Genomic DNA, 25,382 nt, shown 5'->3' with positions numbered 1-25,382 from the left:
ATTGCCACTATAAGCTATATTTTATCATGACCCCTAGTATTAGTGCACATGTGGGGCTATTGAGAAAGAAACATGTTTAGAAATCAATATTCAATATGGTACCACTTCCAATCAGGCTTCTTTTAATAAATACACTTTCTCTTTTGTTAACATAGGGTGGCTTTGGATTTGGAAAACAATGCAAGAAAAAATTGAAAAACAATGCAAGAAACAATGCATTGACATTTGATTGCTTCTAACCAATTTTCTGAAACAAAGCAGCATCTATAATTTTCTTTAAAAGTATATGTTGAAAGATTGCCTATAACTTGTGTTGTATATTTTTACTTATTTTACACAAAGAAATTTTTTAAACCATAGGTATGTCTTGTCATCTTTGAATATAGATATCTATCTTGTCTATCTGTTATCTTAATCTAAGCTTGTTTAATACCTTTGAAAGATATGCAATTTTTGAAACAAGTATTTATTTTCATTGTGTATTTTAAAAGGTATCCAATATGAAATGTTGAACATTTTGATTCTCAGCTAAAAGTAGAACTTGTTTTTTCTCAAGAAGCAAAGATTTGGGATCCAGTCGTTACGCGCCATATTAGTTACATGTCATTGTAGTTGTGTCCCTGTGTCCCACCTGTGAATAGAGATAGATATAAATATAGCCTATGTTTTTAACTACGTAAAACATGCGAATATACAACATTCTTTGCTGTCCCATTGTCTGTGCATATAAATAGATTGTCAGGTTTACTGACTCTTGAACATGCAACATATAATTGTCCATGGGAAAAAAAATCCGTATTCAGATCTATACCTCATTATTCTAATGATGTGTCCCTTTGTCCTGGTCGTCATTTATATTCCCTGTTTCCCAGTCGTCATTTGTGTCCTGGTGTCCCAGTTTGTAATTTCTCTTTGAGTGGCCCGGTCGTCATTTATATTCCCGGTGTCCCGATCGTCTTTTGTGTCCCGGTGTCCCGGTCTGTAATTTCTATTCAAACAATCCCTGTGTCCAGGTCGTCATTTATATATCCCGCCTGTGCCCCCGGCGTCCCCGTTGTAGTTGTGTCCCTTTGTCCCGGTCGTCATTTATATTCCCTGTGTCCCGGTCGTGATTTGTGTCCGGGTGTCCCAGTCTGTAATTTCTCTTTGAGGTTCACGGTTGTCATTTATATTCCCTCTGTCTCGGTCGTCATTTATATTCCCTCTGTCTCGGTCGTCATTTGTGTCCTGGGCTGTAATTTCTCTTTAAATGTTTTTTCTTTTAGTTTTTTTTAGTTTTTTACCTTTTTTCTTTTTTCAGTTTTCTTTTTCTTCTTTATTTTTCAGCGTCACTATTAAGTACATACCGCCGAACCTTTGTTTTTTTTAACTTAAATCTGGCAGGCATTGATGACCATATCCAAGTCAAAATCCCAAACCCAATCATCATCGCTATCATTTTCAGTTTTGATATGTTTTGACTCTTGCTGTCCAGGTGGATTTTCATCTAACTGCGCGGTTTTGCGTTCTTTAGCCGCAAGCCTGTTTCCTTGCTGTTCTTGTGATTCCTCGGCACGCTTTCTTTTCTTACTTTCTCTATCAGCTGCAAGCCTGTTTTCTTGCTGTTCCTGTGATTCCTCGGCACGCTTAGTCATTTCGTCAATAAGTATAAGTCGTCATTTACCAAACAATAGAAAAAATAATTTAGACAAATAATTCAGAGGCATCACCCAACATAAGGGCTCATCAGGAGAATACACTGGCCTATATAGGGTTTCGCCACTCTAAATTCTCTACCCAGCACAGTGTTGTGGCTACCACAGAATATCCATGGCATCCCCGCGTCAGGTATCACCCCCAAAATATATGCCTATGAAAAAAAAAAAAACCAGCAAATGTATATATATATATATATATATATATATATATATATATATATATATATATATATATATATATATATATATATATATATATATATATATATATATTTACATATATATATATATAAATATATATATTTACATATATATATATATATAAATATATATATTTATATGTATATATATATATGTATATATATATATGTATATATATTATATATATATATATATATATATATATATATATATATATATATATATATATATATATATATATATATATATATATATATAAATATGTATATATGTATATCTATCTATCTATATATATAAAAATAAGTTGTCTGTCTGTGGATGGATGGATGGATGTGTCAGGTGACGTCACCTGAAAAAACTGGATTAGGTGACGTCAAAACTGAAAAAACTAAAAAAAGGCAAAAACTACAAAAAAAACTAAAAACTAATAAAAAAAATAAAAAAGCTAAAAAACTAAAAAAACTATAAAGGTAAAAACCAATAAAAAACTAAAAAAAAAACTGAAAAAACTAAAAAAAGGCAAAAACTACAAAAAAAAACTAAAAACTAATAAAAAAAGTAAAAAAGCTAAAAAACTAAAAAAACTAAAAAAACTAAAAAAAGGTAAAAAACTAAAAAAAATAAAAAATAAAAAAAAACTAAAAAAAAGGAAAAAACTGAAAAATAAGCTAAAATAAAGGTAAAAACCAATAAAAAACTAAAAAAAAAAGGAAAAAACTAATAAATGACGACACTCAAAGAGAAAGCGACCAGGACAAAAGGAATGTTCGATTAGCAATCAACAAAGCACCGGGACACAGGGAGTATAAATGACGACCAGGACATAAGTAAAAAAAAAAAAACTATCTATATATATAAAAATAAGTTGTCTGTGGATCTGTGGATCGTGGATCAGGTGACGTCACCTGAAAAAACTGGATCAGGTGACGTCAAAACTGAAAAAACTAAAAAAAGGCAAAAACTACAAAAAAAACTAAAAACTAATAAAAAAAATAAAAAAGCTAAAAAACTAAATAAACTAAAAAAAGGCAAAAACTACAAAAAAAACTAAAAACTAATAAAAAAGCTAAAAAACTAAAAAAACTAAAAAAAAGGCAAAAACTACAAAAAAACTAAAAACTAATAAAAAAAATAAAAAAGCTAAAAAACTAAAAAAACTAAAAAAACTAAAAAAAGGTAAAAAACTAAAAAAACTAAAAACTAAAAAAAAACTAAAAAAGGTAAAAACTAAAAGAACTAAAAAAGAAAAAAATAAATGACGACACTCAAAGAGAAAGCGACCAGGACAAAAGGAATGTTCGATTAGCAATCAACAAAGCACCGGGACACAGGGAGTATAAATGACGACCAGGACACAAGTAAAAAAAAAAATTAACAAAACTAAAAAGAAGGTAAAAACTACAAAAAAACTAAAAAGAAAAAAAACCTAAAAACTAATAAAAAAACTAAAAAATCTAAAAATCTAAATAAACTAAAAAAGAAAAAAAAAGGAAAAAAATAAAGGAGAAAAACAAAACTAAAAAACGAATGTATATACAGACCGGTACACCGGGATACAAATGACGACCGGGACACAGGGAATATAAATGACGACCGGGACACAGGGACACAACTACAACGGGGACACCGGGGGAAACAGGGGGATATAAATGACGACCGGGACAAAAAAACTAAAAAGAAAAAAAAACTAAAAACTAATAAAAAACTAAAAAATCTAAAAATCTAAATAAGCTAAAAAAGAAAAAAAAAGGAAAAAAATAAAGGAGAAAAACAAAACTAAAAAACGAATGTATATACAGACCGGGACACCGGGATACAAATGACGACCGGGACCCAGGACACAGGGAATATAAATGACGACCGGGACACAGGGACACAACTACAACGGGGACACCGGGGGAAACAGGGGGATGTAAATGACGACCGGGACACCGGGACAGGGAATGGTCGATTAGCAATCACCATCAACAAAGCTCAAGGGCAATCATTAGAATCATGAGGTATAGATCTGAATACAGATTGTTTTCCCATGGACCATTATATGTTGCATGTTCAAGAGTCGGTAAACCTGACAATCTATTTATATGCAAAGACAATGGGACAGCAAAGAATGTTGTATATTCGCAAGTTTTACGTAGTTAAAACCATATATATATATATCTATCTATATTCACAGGTGGGACATAGGGACACAACTACAATGGCGCGTAACTATTATGGCGCGTAACGACTTACGCGCGCGGGGGGGCTTGGGGGGGGCGCGAAGCGCCCCCACCAACTAGGTGTTGGGGTGGCGCGAAGCGCCACCCCAACAGCTAGTCTATATATATAAAAATAAGTTGTCTGTCTGTCTGTGGATGGATCAGGTGACGTCACCTGAAAAAACTGGATCAGGTGACGTCAAAACTGAAAAAACTAAAAAAAGGCAAAAACTACAAAAAAAACTAAAAACTAATAAAAAAAATAAAAAAGCTAAAAAACTAAAAAAACTAAAAAAAGGCAAAAACTACAAAAAAAACTAAAAACTAATAAAAAAGCTAAAAAACTAAAAAAACTAAAAAAAGGCAAAAACTACAAAAAAAACTAAAAACTAATAAAAAAAATAAAAAAGCTAAAAAACTAAAAAAACTAAAAAAACTAAAAAAAGGTAAAAAACTAAAAAAACTAAAAACTAAAAAAAAACTAAAAAAAAGGAAAAAACTGAAAAATAAGCTAAAATAAAGGTAAAAACCAATAAAAAACTTAAAAAAAAAACTGAAAAAACTAAAAAAAGGCAAAAACTACAAAAAAAACTAAAAACTAATAAAAAAAGTAAAAAAGCTAAAAAACTAAAAAAACTAAAAAAAGGTAAAAAACTAAAAAAAATAAAAAAAAAATAAAAAAAAGGAAAAAATTGAAAAATAAGCTAAAATAAAGGTAAAAACCAATAAAAAACTAAAAAGAAAAAAAGGAAAAAACTAAAAAAAATTTTCATCTAAAAAACTAAAAAAAACTAAAAGAACTAAAAAAGAAAAAAATAAATGACGAAACTCAAAGAGAAAGCGACCAGGACAAAAGGAATGTTCGATTAGCAATCAACAAAGCACCGGGACACAGGGAGTATAAATGACGACCAGGACATAAGTAAAAAAAAAAAAACTATCTATATATATAAAAATAAGTTATCTGTGGATCGTGGATCAGGTGACGTCACCTGAAAAAACTGGATCAGGTGACGTCAAAACTGAAAAAACTAAAAAAAGGCAAAAACTACAAAAAAACTAAAAACTAATAAAAAAAAATAAAAAAGCTAAAAAACTAAAAAAAGGCAAAAACTACAAAAAAAACTAAAAACTAATAAAAAAGCTAAAAAACTAAAAAAACTAAAAAAAAGGCAAAAACTACAAAAAAAACTAAAAACTAATAAAAAAAATAAAAAAGCTAAAAAACTAAAAAAACTAAAAAAACTAAAAAAGGTAAAAAACTAAAAAAACTAAAAACTAAAAAAAAGGAAAAAACTGAAAAATAAGCTAAAATAAAGGTAAAAACCAATAAAAAACTAAAAAAAAAACTGAAAAAACTAAAAAAAAGGCAAAAACTACAAAAAACCTAAAAACTAATAAAAAAAGTAAAAAAGCTAAAAAACTAAAAAAACTAAAAAAACTAAAAAAAGGTAAAAAACTAAAAAAAATAAAAAATAAAAAAAAAATAAAAAAAAGGAAAAAACTGAAAAATAAGCTAACATAAAGGTAAAAACCAATAAAAAACTAAAAAGAAAAAAAGGAAAAAAGTAAATATGTCAAAATCTGCTGTCTTGTTTTTCAATGCTTGGCACTGCAAAGAAGAATATCCTTTGGGCGATTTAGTTGTGAAACCATCTGAGAGTATTACTTACCATAGCTTATCGATCGGTCGAAGCCACCACTTCACCGGGACGCTGTTTTTGTGCTTTGGGAAAATTTCCTGAATAGACGATTATGTTGCCTCCTATGGTTAACAGATTCCAGATGGCAAAAATTCAATAATACGTCAGAAATATCAGTTGTCCATTTTATTGCGCATTTCGTTTTGTGTAGGCATTGGCAAAGGTTGGTTATTCAGTTACGCTGTAATCGTTAGTATTTTTTGATAATTACTTTTTTGATAATTATGGGATGGGTTCACAGACCCATCCCATATTTCCGGAAAAGGCATTTTGAAGTTCCTGGCTCTGCTCTCTCCTCCCCTAGAGGGCAATGACCTTCAGAAATCCTTAACTTATGATAGTGAAACCTTTCAATTCTGGTCTTTCATGCAAATGAAGAAAAAAAAAATGTTTTCAGCTTCAAAGCTTTCCTCCATCCCAGTTTATGATGTTTTTTACAAAATAATAGGAAATTTTAAATCGCAAATCTGTAATAGAATAGAAACAAAGGTAAAATTGGTGCTAACAATATTACTTGCTTTCATATAAAGTAAATATACCACTCGATGCCTTTTTTTATGCTTTTTACAAATATAATAATCGCTTCTACCGCATATTCAGATTTAAGCACTTTTTGACCTCTTAAAAATGACCTTTATATTACAAATCTGGTCATTACAAATCTGTAATAGTTTAGAAACAAATTTGGGCTATATATTTGCACATCAGGGGGGGGGGGTGTTGTAAAGCATAGCATATATTAAATACGTAAACTAACCATTGCTTTTTTTTTTTTTTTTTTTTTTTTTTTTTTTTTTTTTGGTGCTGTTGCACTGGTGATCTCTTCTCATCAAAATTCGATGTGCACAAACACATAAAAAAATGGTTAGTTTACGTATTTAATATATGCTATGCTTTACCCCCACCCCCCTGATGTGCAAATATATAGCTCAAGTTTGTTTCTAAACTATTCCATCTTTAGAGTTTTGGTTTCTATTGAGCCGTGTCGCTCCTTACTACAGTTCGTTACCACGAACTGTTTGATAGTTCTCTATGTTTTGTTTCATTGATTAAAGTTTGTTTTCTTTTATTTTCCCGTCTTCTTCTTTTCTTTTCTTACCTTATATTTCTTTTCTTGATGAGAGAATGGATGCTGTCACCTGTTATGGGCAGTGCTCTCTTAGGGTGTAGTTATTTTACAATGTGTGTGTTTTTTTTATGAAAAAAACTGAAACTGATATAATCTAAATGTTCTTTAAAACAAAGACATTCATCAATAATACTCCCAGATATTTTGTAAAATTTATTTTTAAAATACTTATATCCCAAAAATTAAGTCTATCTATCCAAGGGTAATAATTTGAGCTCCTACCATACAATAAAAAGAAAGATTTACCATAATTCAAATTTAACTTGTTAAGCTTCCTCCACTATTTTACAAACTCCGGACAGGAACTAATACGACTCAACAGCTGAATTCCTGTTTGTGCAGCCACAGTTAAATGAGTGTCATCCGCAAAGCTGGGGACAACTACTGTATCCCTGTCCCATCCAAAGTCAAGATCATACAAAATCACATTAAAAGCTCTGCATAAATCATTTATAAAAACTAGAAATAATATGAAATATATATTTCCAACACACACACATATATATATATATATATATATATATATATATATATATATATATATATATATATAAAAATAAGTTGTGTGTGTGTGTGTGTCGAGTGACGTCATGTTTGTGTGTCGACTGACGTCATGTTTGTCGACTGACGAAATTAAAGACCGAGACATCGGGACACAAATGACGACCGGGACACAGGGAAACAACAGCAACGGGGACGCCGGGGGGCACAGGGGGATATATAAATGACGACGGGGACACAGAGAATGTTCGATTAGCAATCACCATCAACAAAGCTAAAGGGCAATCATTAGAATAATGAGGTGTAGATCTGAATACAGATTGTTTTACCCATGGAAAATTATATGTTGCATTTTCAAGAGTCGGTAAACCTGACAATCTATTTATATGCACAGCCAAGAATGTTGTATATTCGCAAGTTTTACGTAGTTAAATATATATATATATATATATATATATATATATATATATATATATATATATATATATATATATATATATATATATATATATATATATATATATATATATATATTACAGGTGGGACACAGGGTCACAATAGGGAATATAAATGACGACCGGGACACTCAAAGAGAAAGCGAGGTCTTCTATATATTTAAAAATAGACATCCGGACACAAATCACGACTGGGACACAGGGAATATAAACGACGACCGTTACACAGGGACACAACTACAACGGGGACGCCGGGGGCATAGGCGGGATATATAAATGACGACCGGGACACGGATTGTTCGAATAGAAATTGCAGACCGGGACACCAGGACACAAATGACGACCGGGACGCAGGGAATATAAATGACGACCGGGCCACTCAAAGAGAAATTACAAACTGGGACACCAGGACACAAATGACGACTGGGAAACAGGGAATATAAATGACGACCAGGACAAAGGGACACATCATTAGAATAATGAGGTATAGATCTGAATACGGATTTTTTTTCCCATGGACAATTATATGTTGCATGTTCAAGAGTCAGTAAACCTGACAATCTATTTATATGCACAGACAATGGGACAGCAAAGAATGTTGTATATTCGCATGTTTTACGTAGTTAAAAACATAGGCTATATTTATATCTATCTCTATTCACAGGTGGGACACAGGGACACAACTACAATGACATGTAACTAATATGGCGCGTAACGACTGGATCCCAAATCTTTGCTTCTTGAGAAAAAACAAGTTCTACTTTTAGCTGAGAATCAAAATGTTCAACATTTCATATTGGATACCTTTTAAAATACACAATGAAAATAAATACTTGTTTCAAAAATTGCATATCTTTCAAAGGTATTAAACAAGCTTAGATTAAGATAACAGATAGACAAGATAGATATCTATATTCAAAGATGACAAGACATACCTATGGTTAAAAAAATTTCTTTGTGTAAAATAAGTAAAAATATACAACACAAGTTATAGGCAATCTTTCAACATATACTTTTAAAGAAAATTATAGATGCTGCTTTGTTTCAGAAAATTGGTTAGAAGCAATAAAATGTCAATGCATTGTTTCTTGCATTGTTTTTCAATTTTTTCTTGCATTGTTTTCCAAATCCAAAGCCACCCTATGTTAACAAAAGAGAAAGTGTATTTATTAAAAGAAGCCTGATTGGAAGTGGTACCATATTGAATATTGATTTCTAAACATGTTTCTTTCTCAATAGCCCCACATGTGCACTAATACTAGGGGTCATGATAAAATATAGCTTATAGTGGCAATAAAAGCTCTAGTCACAATAGTCAAATGTAAAAAAAAGCTTACTAGTCCAAAAACTGTCCTTACTTTCATTGTTCAATGAAATTGTTTGATCATAAATTTTTATACATAAGATACTAATAATAACTGAGTTTGGTCAATATCCTTCAAATTTAAATGAACCCTCTCATTATCTTGTAGGCTAGGCCTAGCAATTGATAAAAGGAAAGTTAAGATTGAAGTTTTATGACAGTCTAAGATAATGCCTCCAGTACTTAATAACTACCCATTTGGAAAACTTTTCATTGTTCATATTTTTGACTTATGAAGAGTGAACATTTAGGTGCTTGATGCTTTTTTTAAACTTTATACAAATACAAAAATCACTTATTTGCAGATTCAAATTTAAGCCCTTTAAACCTAACCTAACCCGAATTTGCTAACATTTTGAATATCTGTAAATTTAAATACTGCTTTGGATTGGAACCTCATGGGATATTTATCTATACCTTCTTTTGCTGGCTTTCATATTTCTAGTATTTTATAGAAAACCCATATTTTAATTGAACATCAAGGATCAAGGAAAAAGAAAACAGCATAATATTGTAAAATTAAAAAATTGATGTATAATGAAATATTAAGTTTTGGACCAATGTTCTAAACCTTTTTTATACCCAGAATCTAGAAATATTTTGGTCATTTTCAAAACTTCAAAAAGTACTGAAATTGAATTTGCAACAGAAGCAATAATTATATTTGTAAAGAGAAAATGTAAAAAGAAACATTTAGAGGTAGTTTCACTATATTCTTAAGTCAATAATATGAACAACAAAAAATTTACTTTCCATTCTTGGAAATGTTTATATTAACAGACTATTTGGGTAGATAAGAAACAAACTTACCTCTTGAATCTCTGAATTGTATCCTGAATCTAAATTTAATATTCATTTGCATCAAAAGTGAACTTTAGGGTAAGACAACCAGTGCTGGGACACTTCAATCACTCTGCCTATTCTGGGACAGAATCTTTGGTTGGATTGCAACATGTCCAATACTAGGACAAAAGACAACAGGTTTTTTGGATGCAACCCAGAAGAATGTATGGATTGGATGTCCAAGATTAAAGTCCTTTGTCTCAGTATTGGACATGTTGTGATCTAATCAAAAATTCTGTCCCCAAATAGGCAGAGTGATCAAAGTGCCCCAGTAGGCCTACTGGTTGTCTTACCCTACTGCATACCACTTCAGGGTATATATTTGCAGATTAGAGGGATGGGGTGGGTGCAGATTAGGGGGATGGGGTGGGAATAAAGTTTATTTATGATGAAAGTACATGTTAGATTTGGATTCAGGCTGCAATTTTAGCTATAAATGTCAGTTTCAATTAAAATTTTCAATAAAAGTATAAGTTATTGCTTGTTTTCCACAAAAAATATTATATTTTCTCAGCACCATCTTTTCTTGGTCATATTTGTTAAAATAATGCTACATTTTCTCAGATACAAAATTATTTGTAGCAAGCTAAGGTTATGTTAATAAGTGCTTAAATTTGAATTTACAGTAAAAGAAATTAATATATTTGTAAAGAACATAAAAAAGGCAATAAGTGGTATGTTCACTTCATTGGTAAGTCAGTTTTATCACTGTCACAAATTTACCTTGTTACATATTTATGTGGGAATAAAGTTCATTTCTGATATATGTTAAATTTGGATCAGGATGCAATCCTGAATATAGAGGTAGCCTATGTTTAATATTAACAATATAAACATTAACCAGACATTTTCTATTGTTGCAAATACTCTCCTACCAGCTGGCAAAAATGTAAACGGTTGAACCCAAGCAAGAACAATAAATTACAACTATAGCCTATGATTGTTATTTTAAATAGCCTTCAAATTTAGGCTAGATATCAAATGAAGTCAATACAGAATAATCTCATTAATAGACATCATATGCTACAGGCTTCACATTGAAAAGGCAATTTTATTAGCCTACTTCACATACTATCCATTATGCATAGCCTAGTAATTATCTTTTGATTTCTATCGTTACAGACTAATTTAAAGAGAGCCACCTTGTTAAAATATGGGTCTACATAAAGTATTCAAGCAAGTTTACCTATTACCTTAATGGAAATTTTCAGGTTCCGGTTGAGGAACCTGAAAATTTCTTTCACCAACCCCTTCTGACTCCTTTTAAAATGGCCGGCGGAATTTGAGAACGTTGATGATGAAAATAATACACAAGATCAGGGTTTCAGACTTTCAGTTGCATGAATATGTCCCCTAAGCACCCAATTATTTGTTATTTTCAGCCAGATTTTGTCCGTACGTTGTCTAAATAATATATTATCCATAATATGACATATTTTGTCTATAGTTTGTCTACAATACGTCAATTTTGAAATCTCAGAATCTTTTGTTTTTTAAGACTTATTTTTGGAACTGGAACTTGTGCTATTGACCAAAAGACGGTTCGTCAAACTCTTTCAAAGCGGCCAGTTAACATTAAATATCTTTTGCATTAAAAAGATGATCCATTGAACTTACAATAAATTCATGTCTATTTTACTGCCAATTTATTACTGCCATGGATTACTGACCAAATCATAAGTGAGAGAAACAAAAGAGATCTGCTATACGAACAAACTTTAAATACTCAGGATCCGACTGATTTTGAGGAGTTCAGAAAGGCAAGAAACAGAATAAACTTTCTGTAACACCATACTTAGAAAAAGGTATTTTAGTGAAAAGTATGTCGCGTCTGTAAATGATTAATTAAATAAACTATTTTTTTTTACTGAAAGTAAGGAGCGAAATTAAAACTTAAAACGAACAGAAATTACTCCGTATATGAAATGGGTTTTCCCCTCCGCAATCCCTCGCTCTTTACGCTAAAGTTTATAATTGTTTTAAAAATTAAAAGTGTGGCAAAGAGTCAAACTTTAGCGTAAAGAGCGAGGGATTAGGGAGAGGAAAACCCATTTCATATACGGAGTAATTTCTGTTCGTTTTAAGTTTTAATGTCGCTCCTTACTTTCAGTTAAAAAAACTAGTTTTTTTATTTAATTTCTGAACGTTTTTGAATTAATGCATGTTTATTTTGGCTCTCCGCACATAAATTATTAAAATGAAATTTGCATACTAATTTTTTTTTTTGGCTAAATGGCTTTCTCTTAGTTTTGATCAGACGATTTTCAGAAATAAGGGGTGGGGAAGGAGGCGTAGTTGCCCTCCAATTTTTCGGTTACTTAAAAAGGTAACTAGAACTTTTAATTTTTAACGAACGTTTTTATTAGTAAAAAATATACGTAACTTAAGAATTAACTTACGTAACAAACTTTTATATTCTTATATTTATATTATGTATGTGAGGGGGTGTGTCCCCTCGTTAATACTTTGCTCTTTATACTAAGTCTTAAGTTTTGTCCCAATTCTTTAAGAATGACCCCTGAATCAGAAAGGCCGTAGAATAAGTAGTGGAAATTACTAAAAATACTTTAGCATAGAGAGCGATGTATTTATTTCCTCCTAAATATATTGCTCTTTATGCTAAAGTATTTTTAGAACCCCTCATATGCTTAATTATCTCTGTTCTGAAAACTTTTTCATGTTTATTTTTTTATCGTTTTTTTATAGTAATGCTAGAAAATCCTGCGCCCTTTTTATTGAGTTTCTCTTCCCCCGTGACATATTCCTCCAAGGAAAGATCCTCCCACATAGCCCCCTTTCCTCAACCCAACCCCCAAACCAAAAGAATCCCCCTGAAGACGTCTGTACACTTCCCAATAACCATTACTCTATGTAAACACTGGTCAAAGTTTGTAACTTGCAGCCCCTCCCCCAGGGACTGTGGGGGAGTAAGTCATCCCTAGAGACATAGTTATTATGGTTTTCGACTATGCGGAACAAAATGGCTATCTCAAAATTTTCATCCGTTGAATTTATGAAAAAATGAGCGTGGGAGGGGGTCTAGGTGCCCTCCAATTTTTATGGTCACTTAAAAAGGGCACTAAAACTTTTCATTTCCATTATAATGAGACCTCTTACGACATTCTAGGACCAATTGGTCGATACGATGACCCCTGGGAAAAAGAAAGAACAAAAAAAAAACAAATAAACACGAACCCGTGATCTGTCTTCTGGCAAAAAAATATGAAATTCCACATTTTTGTAGATAGGAGCTTGAAATTTTCTCTATAGGGTTTTCTGATACGCTGAATGCAATGGTGTGATTTTCGTTAAGATTGTATGACTCTCAAAGGGTGTTTTCCCCTATTTTCCAAAATAATGTAAATTTTCTCAGGCTCGTAACTTTTGATAACAAAGACTAAATTTGATGAAACCCATTCATAAGAATCAGCATGAAAATCCGATTCTTTTGATGTATCTTTTAGCATCAATATTTCGGTTTTTAGAGTTTCGTTTAATATTGAGCCGGGTCGCTCCTTACTGCAGTTCGTTACCACGAACTGTTTGACAAATTTATTATATCCAGTCATTTCGGCTATTTTTATTCAAAAATAGGATCTTCAGTTCATGAGGATGCTAGAAATGATTCAAAAACTGTTCTTTCACATAAATTTGTGGATGATCGAGGGGAAAGATTGGAGTTTCGGTTTGAAAAATCTAAAAGTAATAAGGCTATAAAAATTGTTATAGATATTAAATCAAATTCGGCTGGGATTGATGATGTAAATCTATTCACATTTAAAGTCATAATGATGTATCTACTTCCTTCCTTGGTTCACATCATTAACACATTCCTGACGACAGGCACCTTCCCAGATGCCTAGAAACATGCTAAAGCAATGCCTCTGTTCAAAGGAGGTTTAAAGTTAAATATAAAGGGTAACTGGAGACCAATCTCAATATTGCTTATGTTCTCCAAGATACTTAAGAAAGTGGTCCATCAACGCCTTAACGACCATCTTACGAATCATGGCCTATTAAGTGAGACGCAGTTTAGTTTTCAGAGAGGCCACTCTATTTTCCATGCTGCTAAAGTTGATTTCGTAAATAATTATCATATTTAACTAAATTGAGTTGACTCTTAAAAAGAGCACAACTCATTCACTAACATCAAAACGTGCATTAATTCAAAGCCGTTCAGAAATTAAATAAAAAAAACAAGTTTTTCAACTGGAAGTACGGAGCGACATTAAAACTTAAAACGAACAGAAATTACTCCGTACATAAAAGAGTTGTCCCCTCCTCAACGCCTCGCTCTTTACGCTAAAATTTTTATTGTTTCAAAAAGCAGAGTTGTGAGAAAGAGTCAAACTTTAGCGTAAAGAGGGGGGCGTTGAGGAGGGGACAACCCCTTTCATGTGCGGTATACTTTCTGCTCGTTTTAAATTTTAATGTCACTCATTACTTTCAGTTGAAAAAACTTGTTTTTTTTAATTCATTTTATAAAGACTCCCGTTTTTTTAACATAACCAATCTCGCTTGAAATGTCAGTTAGTACTACAAAATTACTGGGTGTTGTCATCACAAGTGACTTAAAATGGGATTGTCATGTCCAAGCGTAAATACCACATTGTTCCTCCTTAAAATTTTAAATGTCCTAAATCCCATTGCTTGAGAATCTACCTTTCATATGTACGCACAATCATGGAGTATATGTGTCCTGTTTGGCAATTGTCAGCAAGAATAGAGGCGGTCTAAAAAAAAGGTGCCTAAGTATTATTTTGAATGAGGTTAAAATCCCTTATATCTCCATTCTTCGAAGAACTGATCTTGTCACCCAGAATACAAATTTTCTTTATTTCGCCAACAATACCCTTCATAGTCTCTGGGAAAAGTACCTTTTCCCTATTTAGTTCCCCCTTCGTCCTCGCCTCCCTCGTTCTACTTCAATAAAAATTCCCCTTTTTACCCCATTTATACTGTCTACCAAAAGACACACAAGGACTTTCAGCCTCTACATAGTGAGCATGTTAAATACATGAAATCCCCCCTCTTTTGTTTATCTTGCAATTCTTAAATTTTTAGCTAACAAATTTAGTTATTTTTTAATTGAGTTGTATTTTGTGTGTTTTAGTGTAAGACTAAATTATTCTTATGTGTTTTTTTTATCTAGCTTATTCGTTTTTTAATTTTGCATGTTTCTTACTATTTGGACATTTTCTACTGTTTTGACAACTGTTATTTTTTACAACTTTTTCAACTTTTTGGAAAAAAAACATTTCCAGACTTATTATATTTGCTTGTTTATTTTGTATTTTTTGACACTAAAGTGCGAATTCCGGTCACAACGTATGTAATTTTTTTTTTTTAACTTGGTTTATCGAGTAACAGTGGTTGATGTTGTAGAACGAAAATGCTTTTGATATAATAAAATCTAATCTCTAGTATCGTTCAGGCTATTCAATTAGTTCACGTAGAAATGAAACTGTTTCAAGGTAGATGAAGGAAATATTCGTATAAAACACAAAAAACATGAATTATGTGAAGAGCAGAAAGCTTCAGAAAAATCAATAAAATTTGTGAAATTTCTTAAAGTTCCGTTACTTCAGACCTCATATATCAATATGCAAGGCACATCAGTCGTTTTATTTGAAGTTAGGATACCAAATCATTATGGCAGATGATTTAATCGATATTAATTCCAAACGAAACATATAATTATAACAGGTATATTTTACAAAAATAGTTTACAAAAAAAAAACTGTTGCTGCAATTGCCTCTTTCATGACGACGTGAGTGGCGACTCCTTTTCTCAGGAACTAATAAGACGCTGCTTTTCCGCCGATTCTGGGCTTTAACTGATTCCTCATCAGACATTTCGTCGTCTGCCCCAGAAAGAGGAGTTGCGGATTCTGATATGACAACACTGTGTTTAGGAGATGTACAGTTGCTGTCGGATATCGTATCACTGATAGGAACTGAAGCTACAAAAAGGAAAAAATAGAATAAAAAAGATTATTTTTAGCTGAATTGTTTTATTTTTATTATATTTTAATTGACTAAGTCATTTCATTGTAAAGAAAATTTTCCTGTACCTTCGCCAAAACAATTTTTTTTTCATAAAAAATAATCAAGGGATCAATATCTTAATGAAGGTTTTTGAATAATAAGATAATTGCTTATAGTTTGCTATTGTAAAGTTTTAAAATGGTTTATTCTTCCGTTTCTGTACAAAGTAATTTCATTGTAAAGAAAATTTTCCTGTACCTTCGCCAAAACAATTTTTTCTTCATAAAAAATAATCAAGGGATCAATATCTTAATGAAGGTTTTTGAATAATAAGATAATTGCTCATAGTTTGTTATTGTAAAGTTTTAAAATGGTTTATTCTTCCGTTTCTGTACAAAGTAAATTACTTGGCATAATGGCACTTATTAGACTAAGAAATATTGTGAATTAAGTTCTTTTGAGAGAGACAGTGGCGTTTTCGGAGGATATCTCAACAATATTTTAACTCTTAGGTTAATAATTCAGAAAATTCTCATTCATCAGGTGAGTGTAGTTTTCAACTTTATATTTTATTGGATTCAAATGATAGAGAGGCTTTAGCGAATGCCCTATCTTTTTAAATGTTATTGATTATTAAATTCAAATGATCAGAGCTATATACAGAAATTATTTTGCTGCTTTTAAGGTTGGAGGTTAGGTTGGTAGTCTATTTGGCAAGGAATACCTAACATTAAGCTGTATGAAAAACGAGGTATAACTCCACTAGCTGGGACAATAATGGAAGAAACACTAACATGGGCAGACCATGTTTTACAGACTATAGATGGCAGATTGTTAAAGATTGTGTTTTTGGCCATTCTTTGGGGCCAACAAATAAGACCTATTAAATAGAATCCTTTATTATATTTTATATTTTATTTTAGTAATAAATGGAAAGACGTGGGGACTTTTTTCGACGTTAAAAAAGTATAGAAGAATTGAAAGAAAAGTCGTATTACGATGGTTATGATGTTAATTGATTCTGACAAAAGTAGGAGTCAATCGTCTTATAACCACGGTTATGATGTTATTTGATTATGACAAAAGCGGGAATTAATAGTCTTATGACCACAGTTATGATGTCATTCGATTGTGACAATAACGGGAGTCAATAGTCTTATGACCATGGTTATGATGTATTTGATTATGACAATAGTGGGAGCTGTTAAATATGGACATGGAAGATGATCCTTTGAACGACAGTATATCAAAGATTAAGCTTTATGAAACGTGAGGATTAATTCCTCTTTTATGGATGTCATCTTTATAAAGGCTAGGTCCTTCTCAAATAGAGTGGGAAGAAAATCTGAAGACAAACTTAAAGAAAGTAGGATATTCTTGGATGGGAGAAAACATTGAAGCTCTAATTGGAACTGGGTGGAGGAAGAGCGTTAGCAGCTATATTTACCCCGTCCCGGACGAACTACTTTTTGACCAATGTATTTTTATAAGACTTTATGTAGTATGACTGAATTCTTCCACCGTGTAAGATAAGCGGTATACTGTGCATAATAAATAATAATATAAATAGAATTAAAAATATAACTATAAATAGAAATATTGTCATCTATGAAATTATTTTCAAATAGGGCTACACTACGTCAAATGGATAAAACTTTAAAGACATGCAATAAAAACAAGAATAAATTCATGTTTGGAGGATGAATATTACACTGGATCCCAATTTAACTTGGTCCATAGCTTATATAAAGTGCTTCTACACCGTGGTCTGAAAGCTAAATTGTGAGATTTAGTGTTCTTAGATGTATACTTAGCGCCATACCCAATATAGCTGCACTGACATAGTAGAGAGCAAAAGGTCTCTAATTTATTATTTGCATAGTACTAAGGTCTAAGTTATCATATCTGTGGACCCAACAATTTATGTCGAGAAAAAGAGCATAGATTTACTAATATCAATACTCTTTATCAATGCCCTTCTTTTTCTTGGGATTATTGAAAACTTACCATTTTCATTTTCCACTTCAGGATCGGTATCTTTGAGGTTGCCATGCCAAGACATGGATTTCTTAGCAGTTCCCATTTCTGAGAAGATTTCTCCTTGTTGAGAAATTGTTCTTTCGACTGGAGCTTGGTAACCGGAGAAATTTGTTTTCTTTTTTGAATATTCGTCATTTGATATATTGGAAAGGTCTTGACATACCTGTAATTATATATGAAAACGTTTTATTTCTTATTTTTTTTATCCATGGCTGGTAAAAAATTAGATTTTAAAATCCAATTAAAATACTTTAATATTTTAGCCAAGATTCTTCAAATGTATTTTTATGTTAATAAAAATAATTGCACAATCATTGTAATAACATCAACAGACATCTCGGAATATAGAACACGATTAGAAACACAAAGGTGACACAGGGAAACGCACAGAAAACGTAAGAAAAACACAAAAGACACACAGAAAACTCAAAAGATGAAAAAGGAAGTCCCCCTAAAAATGAAAAATCCCACGGCACAGGTTCAAATTATCACTAGGTAGCGTAATTATTCACGAAAAATTTATTATTGACGGAAGGAAGATGTAGGGGGGTGAATTCCAAGAAAGATAACAAAAAGGCAGATCATGTGCCAGACCTTTGAAGAAAATAAGAAATTTTCAACGTTTGCAGAAATCGTGTCAAAATTTTCGATGATTTTAAGGTTATGAAGGGCCTAATTATTTTCTTTTTGGAACATAAGAATTTTTCTTTATATCATAAAAATGAACTCTAGTAACTGAGTTTTGAAGCAAAGAATAGCAATTGCTTAGCTTCTAAGGGGTGTTTTACCCATTTTAACATAGTAATTTTATTTTCAAGAATGATTGGAGCTGCATAAGGCGGATCTAGGATAGCTCGGAAAGTTGACTTGTAAGCCCATAGGCCGACTGATGACAGAACTATTTTTTCTTTACTACACCCTGTCTTTTCAAGTACCTAAAAAAAACAGGTATCCAGCGGTTTTGAGTCAAACAAAGCTACCGAGTGCTAGATTGCATTGGTGAATTTTTTTTTTAAACGGCAACATCGGTTTCTACTCTTTTGTTTCCTGTACTTTTTGGCTTGGACTGCTACGAGCAGTCCAAGGATGGTTTGATTCTCCTGTAAAAAAAAAAAAAAAAAAAAAAAAAAAAAAAAAAAAAAAAAAAATGTTTAAACTATACAGAGGCTAAGAAATAAATACTGACGAAAGATTAGGCTAGTCTCTGCCAATTTAGCTTATACAGGGTGCATTCCAGGTTTAAAAGAAGTTAAAAAAAATTAACCTTTTCCTTGCAGCTGCGGTTGAAACATGAACGACAGAAAGGTGACTTCAAATTTGCTTTTTCGGTAGCTTTTACAAAAGATAGTTCATAGGCATCTTGGGTAAATTAATTTCATGATCACCATAGTTTTACTATCATATCGAAACGTATTGAAAATATTTATTAGAGTGAAAGAGAGATGGACACAATTGAAACTTCTGATGGTCTTCCCTTATGAGCTTAATTATTCCCCTAGTTACTTCACAACCATTCTGGGCGGATGTCAAAAATGAGTAACTATAGTTATTGTAAAGTTACAACAGCTTACAAACCCAGAATAAAGGCCGTATCCAAGGGGGAGGAGATTCACCCCCCCCCCCCAAAAAAAAAAAACAACAGAATGTTTTGTCCAACTTGTAAAAACCTAACAAAAATGCATATAAACAAATTTTTGATGTCTTCCGTGCCCAGAATGTACCCACAGTTTAGCGTAAATAAAAGTTGATCCCATACCTACCAAAAAGGTCCTTTTTTGTCTTTATAGTTTTAGACTTCATCAGCTATGAAAAATTACGCAGAGAGGTCAGGGCATATTAGCACAACTATTGGAAAGCTTCCTGAACTGTTATCAATAGTGCAATGCACAATGACATGAAAATATGACACACTCAAAAGCAACACACTAGCCGAGTTAGAGTTTTAACTTAACTATAACTCATGTTCACGGTCTATAGAACAAGGGGGGGGGGACAAAATCATAGTTTAAGATTAAACTTCTCATTTAAGGAGTGGAAGGAAGAGCAACCAACAATTTGAAGGTAGAGAAGACATGGGTCAGATCAGACACGCATGAAAGAATTGCTTCGGGGGGAGAGGCAGATAATTGAGAACATATCTTGTTTGATAAATTTGAATAGTAAGCACCCAGTAATTCGGTAAAATTCGGGGTTTCAAGGGGTCCAAGCTCCAAGCCCCCCCTTGCCCCCACGAATGAGTCTCTGGCACAAATAATTTTTGCTATCTGCTCGCAGTATAACCACATACATCATAATCTGGCATTGCGTAAATAATAATTAATTGAAAGGGTTCTATTAAAAGATGTGTTAATACAATAATTAATGCCTTTTCTAAATATTGATTTACGAATATGGTCAAAATTCGATATTATTAATTGCCCCCATTAGGGGAAGAGCTCATATGGCACTTGTGACGACGTCGGAAGAACTAAGAAACAAGAGCTTCTTCCCATCAAGTTTTATTACGACCTCTCCACTCTAAGCGTTTTCCAAGATTTCCGATTTCCCTCTCCAACTCCCCCCAACGTAACCATATCCGGTCGGGATTTAAAATAAGACCTCTGAGACACAAGGTTCTTCTGAATACCAAATTTCATTAAGATCCAATAACCCGTTCGTAAGTGAAAAATACCTCATTTTTTTCTAATTTTTCCGATTTAACTATCTATCAGCTCCCCCCCCCCCCCAAATGGTCCAATTTCTAAAGAAGAAATGGTCTAAGAAGTCACTATATCTAATTTAATCTGGTTGGATCCCTGAAATGCCTACCAGCTTTCAGCGATCGCTATATTGATCACGTATCTAGTTTTGGATCTTCTTCATATAAAAATTGGGGTGGTCTGGGATTCGAACCAGAAACCTCTCACATCCTAAGCAAGGATCATACCCCTAGACCAAAATCCATACTTAAGAAGAACAATCATATGTTTTATCGGCAAATAAAATTCTTCTCAACTATCTTGTTCGCTCGCTCTCCCCCCAGACGGTTGAATTGGAGAAAAGACTATTTCTAATTTAATCTAGTCTGGTCCCGGATATGCCTGCCAACTTTCATCGTCCTAGCTAATCTGGAAGTGCCCATACTAGAAACCCCCCCCCAACTCCCCCAAAAAGAGCGAATCTGGTCCGGTTATTTCAACAACGTATCTAGGACATATGCTTATTCTTCCCACCAAGTTTAAACCCGATCTCTACACTCTAAGCGTTTTCCAAGATTTCCTGTTCCCCCCTCCAACTCCCCCAAGGTCCCCGGATCTGTTCGGGGTTCAAAATAAGAGCTCAGAGACGCAAGGTCCTTATAAATGTAAAGTTTCATTAAGATCTGGTCACCCGTTCGTAAGTTAAAAATACCTCATTTTTCTAATTTTCCAAACTAACCCCCCTCCAACTCCCCCAAAGAGAGCCAATCCGGTCTGGTTATGTCACTCATGTATCTAGGACTTGTGCTTTTTCTTCCCACCAAGTATCATTACGATCTCTCCACTCTAATCTTTTTCAAGATTTCCAGTTTCCTCCTCCAACTCCCCCCAGTGTTACCGGATCCGGTCAGGATTTAAAATGAGGTTTCTGAGCCACAAGGTCCTTCTAAAAATCAAATATCATTAGGATCCAGTTACCTGTTCGTAAGTTATAAATACCTAATTTTTTCTAATTTTCCGAATCACCGAATTAGGTCCAACTCCCCCAAAGAGAGCGAATCCGGTCTGGTTATGTCACTCCCGTATTTAGGACTTGTGCTTATCCTTTCCACCTAGTTTTATGCAATCTCTACACTCTAAGCGTTTTCCAAGATTTCTAGTCCTCCCAACTCCCCCCAATGACACTGGACTCGGTCGGGATTTAAAATCAGAGGTCTAAGTTACGAGGTCCTTCTAAATATTAAATTTCATTAAGATCCGACCACTCGTTTGTAAGTTAAAAATACCTCATTTCTTCTAATTTTTCCGAATTACCCCCCCCCCCCCACAACTCCACAAAAGAGAATTGATCTGTTCCTGTTATGTCAATCACGTATCTAGGACTTGTGCTTATTTTTCCCACCAAGTTTCATCCCGATCTCCTCACTCTAAGCGTTTTCCAAGATTTCAGGTTTCCCCCTCCACCTCCCCCCAATGTCACCAGATCCAGTCGAAATTTTAAATGAGAGCTCTGAGACAAGATATCCTTCTAAATATCACATTTCATTAAGATCCGATTATCTGTTCGGAAGTTAAAAATATTTAATTTTTGCTAATTTTTCCAATTAACCCTCCCCCCACTCCCCCCCAGATGGTCAAATCTAGAAAACGACTATTCTTAATTTAATCTGGTCTGGTTCCTGATACGCCTGCCAAATTTCATCGGCTTAGCTTATCTGAAAGTGTCCAAACTAGCAAAACTGGTACAGACAGACCGACAGACCGACAGAAATTGCGTTCACTATATGTCACTTGGTAAATACCAAGTGCCATAAAAATGAATAAAAAGTGCAGCGGATAAACACATATATTTGATTATTAATAGACATATACAAAAAATTTAGATTTACAATGAAGTTTCGGGTTAATTAACGAATATTTAATTTCTCCAATGAAATTTGAAAAGATCAGAAAAAAGTGGAAACCCAACCCCCTATCTTGTCTTAGGTAGTTGACCATAGAAAGTACTAACACCCAGGTACGTACACATGGATTCTTTCGGGAGGTGGGGGGAATAATATAAAGAACGCACTTCACTTCATAATTTGAATAAAAAGCACCGAAAAAAATTATAGACAATTTAAGACTTCGTGGATCCAGGGCCCAATCCCCCCCTGTATATGTTTCCGCTGACACCTACATTTAATAAAAAATAAATGTTATTTATTGATACACCTAAGGAAAGTGTCATTTTAATTTGATTCGGTATATTCTAATGATAATTCACGTCTTGAAAAGAGTAGCCATGCTGTATGAACTTTACATATTTGGAATTTTACATATTTGGAATTAGTATAAGAAGCCAATTCTTTTGACGTATTTAATGTTATCAAGGTTTGGGGTGGGGGTCTAGCTGCCCTCCAATCTGTTTGGTCACATGAAACGGGCACAACAATTTATGTTTTCTGCCAATGAGCCCTCTCCCGATCTTCTAGGTTTGACGCGATTACCCATGGAAAAAAAAATATACCAAAAATATAAAAAAATACCAAATTCTATATTTGTGTTGATAAGAGCCCAAAGCCTTTACAGAAGACTTTTCTGGTATACTGAATGTGATGGTTTGATTTTCATTCACATTGCTTAGCTTCTATGGGGATGATTTCCCTATTTCAACAAAATAAGCCAAATTTTCTCAGGCTCTTGCTTTTAATGGGTAACATTACACTTAAGGTATTTTACATATTTATAATATGTGAAGAAGTTTCATTAATCTTATGTATCCTTTGTTATAATAATCCCATGTTTTGGAGTTTTAGTTACTAGTAGTTATAGTATAATGAATATGATAACACAGTAAACGTTCGATTCCTGATTCGGACTTTTTTTTAAACTTCTTCAAGATGCAGGTCACAGGAAATGCTTTTTTTTATACGATGTGGGAGCATGCTACGTCATAGAGAGTTGCATGTTACATAATAGAGAGTTTTTTATGTAAAAAACCTATGAGGGCCAGAAAAAAATCTTCAGGATCTGCTAGTCAAGATGCAAACGTTACCTATTAGTTTCCTTTATTCTTAAAAAAAAAACTTCAAAGGCCCACTAGTGGGAAACCTTCAAGACGCCGGACCTTAGCGAGCAATACCATCAGGCCCCTAGCATCCAATTCCAACGGGGATCCCTAGCAACCAATGCCGGTGGGGCCCTTGCAACCAATTCCATTGGTGAACCCTGGCATTCAATCTCAACGGGCCCCCTAGCCTAATCACCCGGGCTCTAGCATCCAATTTGACGAGAGGGCCCTAACAACAAATACAAACGGGGGTCCTAGCGAACAATTCCAACAGGGCCCTAGCAACCTTTTCCAACGGGCCCCCTAACCTAACCTAACCAGCGATAGGGGGTTGGCTAGCATTAATGTTCACTGGGAACCCTAGCATCCAATTCCACTGGGGGTACCCTAGCAATAAAAACCCACCGAGGCCTCCAGCATCCAATTCCAGCGAGGGCCCTAAGGAGCGATTCCACCCAACAGGCGCTTATTACGTAATGTGTTTTGTTTACTTTTGGCTGTTACGTAATAGGACTTGCTAGAGTCCACTAGTCAAGCAGAAAATCCCAGGTCGTAACTGACGGGGGCCACATGGGTGTTACGCAATAACGGTGCACACGTGGGATGTCACATTATACTATAAAAGATTGTATTTTCTTTCACGGTGTTTTCTTTTTTCTTTCAAAGGTTTTTTTTCTTTTTCAGATATCGTTTTCTTTCAAGACATTTTTCTCAGGGAACCTTTATATTCCAACTATTATTTTTCCACGTTAGGACTCGAAAGGGATTCACCCTCAATGGAATACAGTACTAACCAGTTGGACTATGAAGGTCATGATATGATGATGATGATGCCTATTGCACGCAAGGAGAACACCCTGTTTGCGCATACTAGAATGATAAAATAAATTGCGTTTTCCCATATGGTTGCAATGATTGACAGGCAGAGGGTAAAATCGATTAGTGAAATTTGGTTTACATTTGGTATGCACCTGTTTGTTAAATAATGCTGTGTTATCAGATAATACTGCGGGTTGCTCTCAGCACATTTTTTTTAATAATAGGGTCTTTAACTGTATTGGAACTTGAATTTGCTATCAGAGATGAAATAGAAGCGAGAGTATCATTATGGCTAGAATATGGTACGCCTGCATACATGACCAAAAGTCTTTTCTTTTCCTCTTCACTACACTGCATTTAGCACATAAATTAGAGGCACTCTTGAACGACAAAAACTATAATTGGAAACGTTGATTGCATATTTTCTTCGATGCTCAACAATTAACATCATTACTTGGCGTTCATTAAAAAGCGAAATTTTTTTGTTTAATCAATAATTCTTGTATCTTTTAATGGAGCTTTACAGGGTTTGAGAGATTCTGCAGTCCAATTCCATGTGAACTCAATGGCTAATACACGGCACCTATATACACGGCAATATCCCACAGATGGTATTTTTCGGGCATTTTTAATGCAAAAATGTTCGTATACACAAGAATTGATAGTTTAAACTTAAAAAAAAAATCTTATTAGGGTTTTTTCTGATGACTCC

At 33.4% G+C, this 25,382-nt stretch overlaps 1 protein-coding gene and 1 long non-coding RNA gene across 2 annotated transcripts in view; one reads left to right on the top strand and one right to left on the bottom strand.

Moving 5' to 3' along the window:
- The window catches only part of LOC136037866 (uncharacterized), a 77,921-nt gene that overhangs the window by 31,857 nt on the left and 20,682 nt on the right, over window positions 1-25,382 (bottom strand). The gene's annotated exons all lie outside the window — the stretch shown is intronic.
- LOC136037867 (uncharacterized) lies at window positions 2,177-24,752 on the top strand. Its single transcript, XR_010620059.1, has 2 exons — window positions 2,177-5,991; window positions 24,536-24,752. It is a non-coding gene; the product is annotated as an uncharacterized LOC136037867 (long non-coding RNA).

The sequence above is a fragment of the Artemia franciscana genome, chromosome 17 (genome assembly GCF_032884065.1).
Source record: "Artemia franciscana chromosome 17, ASM3288406v1, whole genome shotgun sequence".
Taxonomy (NCBI): Eukaryota; Metazoa; Arthropoda; class Branchiopoda; order Anostraca; family Artemiidae; genus Artemia; species Artemia franciscana.
Note: the sequence above shows the minus strand (reverse complement) of the source record. Positions and strands in the feature narration are given on the sequence as shown.